This window comes from Mus caroli, chromosome 18 (assembly GCF_900094665.2).
Source record: "Mus caroli chromosome 18, CAROLI_EIJ_v1.1, whole genome shotgun sequence".
Taxonomy (NCBI): domain Eukaryota; kingdom Metazoa; phylum Chordata; class Mammalia; order Rodentia; family Muridae; genus Mus; species Mus caroli.
Window position 1 is genome coordinate 984,125 of NC_034587.1, and position 12,576 is coordinate 996,700.

The window sequence follows — 12,576 nt, forward strand, 5'->3', positions numbered from 1 at the left end:
GGCAGTGCTGGACACAGGTTTTGTTCTGGCCTGACAGATAGTTGACACTCAACACATATGAGCAACTTTGTAGAAGTCTGTTTATCTCTACAAAGCAGGGTCTGGATCTTTTCCCACACTCTTCTCAAAATCAAGCTCAAAGCTGAGCAATGCAAGCAGCTAGGGCAGTTCTTGCCTGTTGGTCAATAAGTTATCTGATTGGACAGGAAAAAGTCAACCATCTTTTTATTCACTGAAGTTCCACTCGCTGCATGTTTACAGATTGGTTTGCATTTCTAAGAGCTGAAGCTGTCCTAGGTAATGTGTTACTGGTGAACACTCAGGAACTCCAGCCACAGGGGTCAAACCTGGGCAAAGAGTATGAAATACAGGCTCTGCCTTCAGCCTCCCACTTTAACTTGAGCCTAGGACTCAGGGACCAGGCAGACCCAGCCCCAATCAGGCCCCAGAAATAAGCTGTCTTGAGTTGGAAAGCAGGAAGTTACTGTGGTGAGCAGCAGCCTTCTGAGCTGTGCCAGATCTCATGTGCCTTTCCTGGAACCTGGATGCAGCTCTCAGAAAGGGCTGACCACAGAGTGGCGGCAGTAACTCAATGACATTCTCTGGCAAGCTTTCCAGAAACACTATGCCAGGACATGCCAGTAACACACCGAGCTCCAGCAGAATGTCTGTTTGCCTAGCTGACGACAGCCCCTAAACACATCTTTATATCAGGATACATTCAGCAACAAAGGAACGCTGGGAATAAAGCTTTCATCAATACATCACCAACATTATCCTGAATACATTCCCTAACCACTGAGGCAACGAGGCTGCTTATCATGGAAGAGATACTTGAGATGAGCCAGGCTCAGCAAGACAACTACTCAGTCTCAACTGTCAGCCTGCAGAGAAAAGTGTATATTGGGGCAGCATAGCCTGTCCTCCAGCCAAGGTCAGAGTCTCTTCCTGGTTGGCTCTAATGAAACAATTGTAAAGATCCTACACTTGGTTCCACCCTGCACTTGTGTTTAGGCTTTGTTAAGTTTGCAGTAGACCACTGTCATTTCTCATTACTCTAATTTTCATAGTTGGGGGGACTGACTACCAAATAGGGCAATGAAGATGATGGGATGGGTATTTCTACATCCTGCAGTCTTTGAGGATGTCACAAAACACTATTCACCTCATGATTCCAAGGGCTTTTATTTGTTTGGATTTTCCTACTATGACTGCTCTTACTTGAAAATTCAAGAAACAATGTGATGATCTTGTCTACTACAAGGTGTGCCCATCTGCAATACACATTTAGGAATAAAGGAAATGTCTGTAGGTGGTTATGTGGTCTTAATGGACCCATGGACCCATAAGGAGAGAGAAGATGGTAAAGAGAAGAGGAAGCTGCTATTGGGTAGGTGAATCATGAAAACATAACCATGAGGGCTGGCCAATTGAACTTAAGAAATGCCCAGAAATGCCCAGATAGAACATGGAAAGTTATAACTTGGGGTTATTGATGGGGAAATAGATTCTAGTATCATAGAGAGTAGATATTTGCCCAGCTCTAGTGCTGATCAAGGCTTATTATAAATATAAAGGTTGTGTGTCTTTTATCTAGGAACTGAATGATCAAAGGTGGAGTAGATACCCCAATTAATACAACAATCCAGTCTTGGCTGAGAGTCAACATGCAGCCTTTGAGCCTCCAGCCTTGAGCCTGTGTGTGGAGAAGTGGGGTGCTGAGGACAGATGCCAGCTGGCATCTGACAGCTGAGCTATCTGTCCCTCTATTCTCTCTCATTTGCCTTTTCAGTGTTAAATACACCACTGTGGAGACTGTACCTTTGATCAAAGGGGCAAGGGAAAGAATACCATCCATTCAAGCCATGGGACATAGAGGCGGCAGGGGTAGGGAGAAGACAAGACAGATCACAGCAGAATACCCCAAAATGATAGCACCTAAACAATGGATGGCAACGACCAATATAAACAAAGTCACACTTAGCAGGCAAATGTTCAAATTGTCATTTTTAAAACTGAGGTGATGTCCACACAGATCCATACTGTGTTATTCTTTCTCAGGCATCCGTACAGAGCTGTAGACAATCAAATGAAGTTAAAGACTCCCAAGAAAGACAATGCCATAGTCACTACTCACCCATATCCTTTCTCATGTGCAGAAAATCTAAGATAACCCAAAGAGCAGTGGAATTAGAAAATCACTGAGCTAATTTTACATAAGCTGAACATTTAAATATGAAGCATGTGTCTAACATTAAGAATTAGGAATTGTAAAATTAATTTTACACAAGAAAATGCTTTAGGTTGACTAAGAATACAATTTTAAAACATGTAAAGCCTGTTTGTACAACACAAATATATTTCAGAGAAATTTTCCTATTGGCAGAGAAGAAAGTAAGTTCAAGGACTGGGGCACTTGCTGTCCAGGCAGAGAAAATTCTTCCAAACTCGTCTATGTATCTGTCACTATTTTTAAAAAAATATTTACTTTATGGATGTGAATACACTATAGCTGTCTTCACACACACCAGAAGAGTGCATCAGATCCCATTACAGATTGTAACCTCCCCACCCTCCGCCTGAAACCTGTTTGCTCAGGTTTCACTGTTATCTAGAAGAGAGCATGGGGTGGAGTCTGCAGCCCTATCATTCTGCCACTTCCACTGCTGCTACCTGCTACCTGCTACCTGCTACCTGCTGCCAAGCACGTGGTCACCTGCAACTGGACTCCAGGGTTGTTTGGCGGGAATGGGCCCCTTCCCCATTCTTCATAACCCGGTGCACTGAATAGTAAAACTGAGCTTTGATCAGAATCTGGTTTGTCTTAGCCCCTTCTTTCTCCCATCAGTCTAGTTCCTTTTCTTTCAGCTCGAATCTGCTATCTCAGCCGTACCCATTCCTCGTGAGCTGCTGGACGGCCCGAAACAGTTTGGCACCCGAACAGGGACCTGAAGAATGGCAGAAGGACACTGAGAGAACGCTGTCCATGTGGAGCTCCATGGGAAAAGCAAATGGTCTTCATATCGGGCACCGGAGCAATGAACAGGTACACATGCTAGCGCTAGCTTAAAATTTCATTTTTAAAGGGTTACTGAGGGTGCGGTAGGATAGGAACTAAGCTTGAATCGGCACTAACCCAACGCTGGTCCTGCTTTGGTCAGCAGCATATTAATCGGAACTAGAAACTGGAATCAGGCAGTCGCTCACAGCTTTTAGGGGCTGTTTCAGGCGAGAGAAGGTAGGGTTTGAAGTTATGGATCAGGCAGTCATCCGTAGTTTTCAGAAGCTGTTTCAGGCCAGAGGAGTAGGGCTTGAAGTACAATTGGTAAGAAATTTTTTTAGACAGGATAGATAGCTGTCGCCCATGGTTCAAGGAAGAAGAAACAGTAGATTGCAGAACCTGGGAGAAAGTTGGTGAGGCCTTGAAAATCACTCAGGCAGATAATTTCACCTTAGGCCTCTGGGTGCTCGTAAATGATGCTATCAAAGATGCTACCTTTCTGGGGTTAAATTGTACCCAGGCAGAGCTTGTAGAATCTCAGGAAGAATGCCTATCAGAGAGGGCCTTTTCAGAAAAGGGTCCTCTTAACTCTAAAATTGATAAATGTGGAAACTCTGATGATGAACTAATTTCTAACAGAAATCACTTAGAGGAGCTGCCCATTATTTTGATGAGAATTGGCTTTCTTGCAAGTCTCCTGCTCCACCTATGGTCCCCACCTCGGGAGATGCTACTCATAGGGACATGCTACTAAGCAAATTAGAGTTTGAAATTAAGCTTCAGAAGTTGACTAATGAGCTTCGGGAGCTAAAAAGGATGTCAGAAGCAGGGAAGAGTAACTCTTCTGAAGTTCACCAGTGCTGCTAGAAAGAGCTGTGAGTCAGGCTCGTGGGAGAGGACAGAATACGTCTGATATGCTAGCCTTTCCTGTGGTCGAGGTAGTTGATCAGCAAGATACTAGAGTCAGACATTACCAGACTTTGGATTTCAAGTTGATAAAAGAGTTAAAAACGGCTGTTGTGCAATATGGCCCTTCAGCCCCATTTACTCAAGCGTTACTGGATACAGTCGTGGAGTCACACTTAACCCCGCTAGATTGGAAGACTCTTTGTAAGGCTACCCTGTTAGGAGGAGATTTTTTTGCTTTGGGATTCTGAATGGCGAGATGCCAGTAAGAAAATTGCTGCTTTAAATGCTCAGGCTGGTAATTTAGACTGGGATAGCAACATGCTCTTAGGAGAGGGTCCATATGAGGGACAGACAAATCAGATTGATTTTTCCCATTGCAGTGTACACGCAAATTGTGGCAGCTTCGCGCAGTGCTTGGGGACAGTTGCCAGACAAAGGAGATATTGGTGGAAGTTTAGCTAGCATTCAGCAGAGTTCTGATGAGCCTAACCAAAACTTTGTGGACAGGCTTTTGATTTCAGCTAGTAGAATCCTTGCAAAGTCGGACACGGGAATTCCTTTCGTTATGCAATTGGCTTATGAGAATGCTAACGAGCAATGTGCCAAGCTGCAGTTCAACCACATAAGGGACAGACAGATTTGGCAGGATATGTCCATCTTTGCGCAGACATTGGGCTGTCTTGTGCAATTTCACAGGGGACCCACATACAAGCAATGTTCTCGCGGAAACGAGGGAATAATGCATGTTTTAAATGTGGAAATTTGGATCATTTTTAAAGTAATTGTCCTAAGAACAAAGGTGCCAAGGATAGTCAAGCAGGCCATGCCCTGTGGGAAGCCACATACGCCATTACAAGGTGTTGCTGGCTACCACCCATAAGTTTAGGTAAACAACCAATGTGCACATGTGCAGTAGAGGTTTTTGCCGAGTCACTGCCTGGCCCGAGGCATGCAAATGAGGAACTGAAAGCATAACCAATCGGGTGTAGACACGCCTCTCCTAGGCCTATATAAGCAGTGCCAGTTCTGGGGCTCGGGGTCTTTTTGCCTCTGCAATCAAGCTCTCCCAATAAACGTGTGCAGAAGAATCCTATTGTGACGTCTTTCTTGCTGGCAAGTCGGGCGCTCACAGCGCCCCAGGAATTTGTCCCCATGCAAGAAAGGCTACCACTGGGCCAGGGAGTGCAAGTCTAAGCCAGGCATTCTGAGCCACCCGGTGCTGGGAAATGAGGGAAGGGGTCAGCCCCAGACCCTGACTTACTTGAAGAAAATAGCTTATGGGGCTATAAATCTGCTGCCCAGCCAACAAGATCAGTTTTTGAGCTTGTCAGGTCAAACCCAGGAAATAAAAGACTCGACCTCTATTCCACCATCCACACAGTATTAACTCCAGAAATGGGAGTCCAAACTCTGCCTACTGGAGTCTTTGGACTGCTACCTGTAGAAACTAGTGGCTTTCTTTTAGGACGAAGCAATTCTATTGTAAAAGGCCTGCATATTTATCCAGGTGTTATAAATAATGATTATGAGGGAAATATTAAAATCATAGCTGCTTCCCCTCATGGTGTTATAACTGTACCCACTAATCAGAGAATTGCTCAACTTACTTTGATCCCTTTACGTCAGTCACCGTATGGATTCTTTAAAAGTGAGAGAGGACCAAGTAGCTTTGACTCCTCTGGCATAAATTGGGTGCAATCTATCATTAATCAGAGACCTAACCTTAAATTGACATTTGATGGAAAAAGCTTTGAAGGATTAATAGATACTGGGGCTGATGTAACGATTATAATACGGCATGACTGGCCCTCAAACAGGCCGTTGACTGATTCCTTAACTCACCTTCAAGGAATTGGGTAAGCTAGTAACCCAAAACATAGTTCCAAATTGCTAACCTGGAGAGATGGGGATGGAAAATCAGGAAAAATTCAGCCATACGTTATGTCAAATTTCCTGTAACTCTGTGGGGAAGAGATCTGTTGTCACAGTTGGGCATTATAATGTACAGTTCTAAGGAGATGGTGACTAAGCAGACATTCAGGCAGGGACCCCTGCCTGGTCATGGACTAATAAAGAAGGGACAGCAAATTAAGACTTTTGAGGATCCTAAACCTCACTCTAACACAAGAGGTTTAAAGTATTTTCAGTAGTGGCCACTATCTTGCCTGCATCCCACACCAAAAAAATCCAATGGCTTAATGATATTCCAGTGTGGGTGAATCAGTGATCTTTACCTAAAGAGAAAATAGAGGCTGCTTCTTTGCTAGTTCAGGAGCAATTAGAAGCCGGAAATTTGGTGGAGTCTCATTCTCCCTAGAATACACCAATTTTCATTATCAAGAAGAAATCGGATAAATGGAGACAGTTACAAGATTTAAGAAAAGTTAATGAAACTATGGTACCTATGGGAACTTTACAACCGGGACTTCCCTCCCCAGTAGCCATTCCTAAGGGATATTATAAGATTGTTATAGATTTAAAAGATTTTTTTCTTTACCATCCCTTTGCATCCAAAGGATTGTGAAAGATTTGCTTTTAGTGTTCCTTCTGTAAATTTCAAGGAACCCAGGAAAAGATATCAATGGACAGTTCTCCCGCAGGGGATGGCTAATAGTCCCACTTTATGCCAAAAGTTTGTGGCACAAGCCATTCAGCCTGTTAGACAACAATGGCCAAAGATTTACATCATTCATTTCACAGATGATGTTTTGATGGCGTGAAAAGACCCCCAGGATTTGCTTTTGTGTTATAGAGACTTACAAAAGGCCCTAGCTGATAAGGGATTGCAAATAGCTTCTGAAAAGATACAAACTCAGGATCCTTACAATTATTTGGGTTTTAGACTCACTGATCAAGCTGGTTTTCCCCCAGAAGATTGTTATTCATAGAGATAACTTAAGGACCTTGAATGATTTTCGAAAATTGTTAGGTGATATTAATCGGCTTCACCCCTATTTAATGCTTACTACAGGGGAGTTGAAACCTTTATTTGATATTCTTAAAGGGAGTTCTGATCCCACTTCCCCTAGATCCCTAACCTCAGAAGGATTGCTGGCCTTACAGCTAGTGGAAAAAGCTATTGAAAAGCAATTTGTCACTTATATAGATTACTCCTTGCTGTTGCACCTGTTAATTTTTAATACAACTCATGTGCCTACGGGACTGCTATGGCAAAAATTTCCTATAATGTGGATACATTCGAGGATTTCTCCTAAATGTCATATCTTGCCATATCATGAAGCAGTGACCCAGATGACTATCACTGGAAGAAAGCAGGCATTAACTTATTTTGGCAAAGAGCCAGATATAATTGTTCAGCCTTACAGCGTAAGGACACTTGGGTGAAACAGCATAGTACAGATTGGTTGCTTGCACAAATAGGGTTTAACGGAACTATAGAAAGCCACTACCCCCAAGATAGATTGATAAAAATTTTAAATGTACATGATGTGATATTCCCTAAAATGACTTCCGTACAGCCTTTATATAATGCTCTATTGATTTTTACCGATGACTCCTCTAAAGGGCGAGCTGGATATCTTATTAATAATCAACAGGTTATCATAGAGACTCCTGGCCTTTAGGCTCAGTTAGCTGAATTAACAGCAGTACTGAAGGTCTTTCAGTCTGTACATGAGGCTTTTAATATCTTTACTGACAGTTTATATGTTGCACAATCAGTACCCTTATTGGAGACCTGTGGTACGTTTAACTTCAATACGTCACATCATCACAAGAAACTATATGTATTAAAGGGTCACAGCATTAAGAAGACTGAGATCCACTGTGTTAGCACATCTTATCCAATAGAGAAAAGCCAATACTAACCCAGTGGGGCTTTGATAGAAACCAGCACCCTGAGGTGAGTGGAGAAGAGTCACTTACTACAGGAGACCTGCTGGTTTCATTCTGAAAATAAAGAAAATTATGCCACCATAAGTCTGCCTACAAGTATATGATAAACTTGACTGTCAGAAACAAAACAGCATTTCTGAATATTTTATATTAAGAATGCAAAGAGTTTCTTCAACTTTGACTCATACACACTCATAAACTGAGAGCCTGGAGTCCCACACACTGCACCAATGCACAGACATGATGTTCGTAGCAGAACTGTTTAAAAAGCAAGAAAGTCAGAAATATTATAAACACTCACTTCTGAGAGGTGGGTGAATGAATCACCATATTCTCTAATGGGATACTATACGTTACCAGGTTAGCAAACTTAGTACACTAACCACAACATATTAATATGAAATGAAGTGCTGAAGAATGCTTATGGCATGACATCATTTCTACATAGTTTAAAATCAAGCAGCAGTTCTTAGCCTGGGATCTGGATCTGGAATGTTCTTTGTGTTACAAACATTGTCTCCAGCAAAGCCCTAAAGAGGCTGTGGAAGCTTGAGGAGGCAGGGCTTAGTGAGAAGGTTTTAGGTCTTTGAGAATATGCCCTTGTAGGTAGCTAGGACACCCTGGTCAACCCCTTTACTGCTCTTCATACTCTGGTCATGATTCAAGCTGGTCAGGGCCTGGAGTGCTTACTCCTCTACTCTTCCTCCCACTTAGCAAGCCAAGGAAACTGAGGCTCAGGTAGATGGAACAACTTTCTCACAGTCATATCTGACATGGATGGGCTGATTTCAAGGTCCCCTATCTTCTACATGGAAATCCAAGTAAATGTCTTAAATATCAAAAGATTTTGACAGGAGACAGCTTGCACTGGCCTCTTGAACTTCTGGCACCTTCTCACCAGTGTCTGTAAACACTGAAGTATCTGCTCACAACTGGACCCACTTCCATCCCTAGAATGACTGTCACACAGATTAGACTGCATCTTTAGGAAACATCTTCCTCTTTAAGGTTCACAGCTAAGAGCGCATCCTGCAGAGGCTCCCAGCCAGAGATGTGGATTTTCTGAAGTAAAGTTTTTACCTTTTGGGGGAGGGGAGTAGTCTCTCATCACTTCAACCCAGCCCTGGGTTCCAGTTTTGATAACCAATACTCATTATAGTTAGATGTGCAATCTGACTTCAGGAATGATTCACTGAAGTCCAGGACAGCACAGAGAAATACCCCATTCAAGAGAGACAAATCTTGTGCCTGCTTGCAGAAGGGGTGGGGGTGGGGGGAAGGTGGATGCAGGACTGGGCTGGTCAGTGAGTCATCCTCCAGCACCCTGGAGAAAGCTGATGCTGGTTTTCCCTCTCTCAGGCAAGGGTATCTTGTGTTTGTTATAAACAACAGCAGTGGAAAGGGAAGCTGCACAGCCCAGTGCTTCAATCCTGTGCTCATTTCTAGTGCCCTGTGCTGAACTGCTTTGAAGGAATCCTATTGCTTTTTTTTTTTCACACATTTTAAATTTTATTTTACTTTTATGTTGACAAGTTCAGGAAAGGCTTTTTGAGAGTAGGGCTGTAGCCTCAAGATAAAGCTAGCTTAATTCCTCTCAACCCTGGGCCAGGGACTCACTCCTAGAAACTGCTCTGTCATCTTTAATAGCCCTTTGCTGCAGGTTGGCAGCCGAGACTGCGGCTGTGGCTTTCTTCTTGCTGGGGCTGGCCTCAGTGCCACGATTGATGACTTGTTATCTGTATGTCGTCACCAGAGGTGGCCTCACTCAGGATTTTATTGCTGATGAATCTGATTATCCAACTTGTGGCCTTTCAGTCAAGGATGGTGGCACTATTAGACTCAGGGTCTTAGGATCCCATCTGGCAACAGGAATGGACTTGGCAGTCTGTAAACAGCACTGGACTCTGCAAAGCAGGCCTGGCGAGCCCGTGTGTTGTCCTGACATGTCAGCAAGTACATGTCTCTAGCCCTGGAGAAGCTTTGTCTTCTCCTCCCTCTCAGGACAGGGAGGTTCATTCAGGAGACAGGTGGACATGCCCCTGCTGCTCACTCTGATGGGGCAGTGGAAGACAAAAGCAGTGGTCAAAGACAAAGATACCTGATTCCACAGCAGCCTGAGTTCCCAGGACCAGATGGTTTCTTCTCCTTCCCTGTGCCAAGTTCTAAGTCCTCGAAGATGTTCTGATAACACCCTCACTTTCCAGAAGGGAAGCTCTTCTGCAGAATGAAGCCAGTGCTTGTAGGGTGAGAGGTCCCAGAGAATGGGCTAGCCTGGGTCCTGGAAGGTCAGACTTCTCAAACTGTTCTGTGATTACCACCACCAAATGACACAATGTCCAAATGTCCTTGAGCCTCAAGCTCAAGGAGAATATGATCTGCTTCTATGGCTACTGCTGTGTCAAGGTGAAAGAAAGAGGTATCATTCTGGCTTAGAGTCAATACTGTATGGGCCCCAGTAACCTTTGCAGCCTCTCAGCATCTCCATCTTTCTTGAAAGTGCTGGGTCTGTACAATCCATAGGTCACGGGTGATACTACCTGACCACTGCTAACTGACACAGCACCAATGACAACATGACAGTTAAAGGAAGCAAGCTCCTAACACGTTCTCTGGGTCTGTCCACCTGTCTGCAAATATCCAGTCTTTCCTAACTTTTCATGGGGGTGACACAGGCTGGGGAGGGGAGTCACCTGAGCTAAGCATGTAATCAGAGCCCAACATCATCTGTGTACAGAACCATGGGACACAGTAGAGGAACTACCGTTCCTGTGCTCACATCTGGGTCTGACACATTAATTTAGCAAGAAATCTGATTTCTTATACCCAAAGAGCTTAAAGTCTCCTTCAAAATGTGCATAGAGATGCCAGATGTCTCATTTGCTGATGCCCAGGAAGTTCTGTTCTACCTTGGTTCTGTTGTACACGGTGATGCCCAGACGGATGGTGGGGTATGACATCAGATGGTCTATGCCAGCTTGGGGTATCTGCCTTCAAGGTCTCACCGTGTCTGACCACATTGTACTTTATCTCACAGGGTGCACAGAGTTCTACATAGGTCACGCAGTGAATGATATGGTCCCCAAACTAAATATCTAACCACCTGCTGTTTGGATCACCCAAGAAGCGCACAAAATCTTCAAAATGGATCCCCCCAGGTCTCTGTCCAGTTCTTCCAGTACTTGCTAATAATGCCTAGAGCTATCTCATGTCTTTACCAAGGTTCAAATCCAAGATTGTGAACAAACTTAACCTTAAAGGCAGAAATCAGTCTTTCAAAGGGATCTCTCACAACAAAAAACCTTGAAGTATGTTTTCAATCGCTTCTGAATTCCTGTTTTGCTGAAGGAAGAGAGGTGAGGAAGGCCATTTTTCTCATGGTCATGGACCACGTTTTCAGGAATCTCTTCAATGAAAGAAAACACTCCATTGAGAACAATCAGCACTTTCTTCCACTGGGTATTGCCCACTTTGGGAGTCTGACAGAAAAGAATCTTAGGCTTGTCACAGACAAACACAAGATCCAGGACAAACTTAGAGACCTTGGTGCGTGAGAGGTTCTGCAAAGCGTCCTCCTTGCAGGTGTTTCTGATGAGCTCCAGCCGCTCCAGATAAACCCGGGGCTGATTAGGAGGCTGTTCGAAAGCAACTGTTCGAAGCAGTTGGCTTCATGACTTCAGGAAAATGTTTCTCTCCTCTTAGATTCTCTGCTTCTGGCATGGTCGTCAGGAACATAAACTCCTGATTGCACTATACCCATCCGGGTCTTTAAAGGTTAACGTGATGAACTTGCTGGCCACCATGAACATGAAAATCACTCAAAAGCATGCAGCCAGCAGGAGCCACTGATGGTGCTGTTGTCAGACAGGGGCCACTCGACGATCCTTCCTGACAGGTTCACATCACGGCCCATCTGCGGCCTGTTTGGAGGCATCACATTCCTATGCTATACTTGTTCCTCTTGAGGTTTAAGGTTTCTCTGTCACCTCCGAGCACCTGTGCTCATGCTCCTCCCCACCGCTGGCACTCTGCTCGGGCCTCGCGGGGCCTGTGGGCATCCCGGGAACCCAGGAAGGGCTCCACCCAGACCTCCACGCTGCTACCCACCTGCCTGCCTGCGGAGTGCAGGGGAATCCTATTGCTTTTAAAAAGAACTTCAAACATATAGAAAATTAAAGGCCGAGAATACAAATCTGTGGTAGAGGACACACCCTGCATGCATGAGGTTCTGGATTTGATCTCCAACAACACAACTAACAACAAAGAAAATGTGTAATATGTACATACACACATATACACATATACGTGTGTACATACATATATAGAAAGCAAAGAGAATAAATTCATCTTTAGCATCTTTGATTTTCATGGACGGTCTCATGACCTCACACTCCACTGACTTGTCCTCAGGTGATTCTGAAGTAAACTCCACGAGGTACATGACTTCTTCAGGAAACCTGGTTGACTCATAAGAACTGGGTTCCCAACCAAATGGCAGTGCTAACTCAATAGGCCCCAAACGCTCTCATACTCGGAATTCAAACTAATCTTCCATTTCTTGGGTTGTTCTTGCTAAGTACTGTGTCACATGACACAAAAATGACAACCACAAAATAGAAGTTGTAAAACTGCATTTCCTGTAGTCAGGGAAAGCATCAACCACACTTGTGGTTCCTCTGTCATTCAGTCTTGAACACATTTTCGCTACTGCAGAGAACTAAGGGGTAATTAGACCACAGACCACCCTCTGCACTCCTGGAAAGGCTCACAAAATTCCCCTTTTACCTCAACATTCGGGCATCTTTATCTAAACT

The 12,576-nt window shown here is 44.1% G+C and overlaps 1 pseudogene; it reads right to left on the minus strand.

Annotated features, from left to right (window-relative positions):
* Window positions 1–10,557: 10,557 nt before the first annotated feature.
* Window positions 10,558–11,603, minus strand: LOC110285091 (annotated as a pseudogene).
* Between the last annotated feature and the right edge of the window lie 973 nt (window positions 11,604–12,576).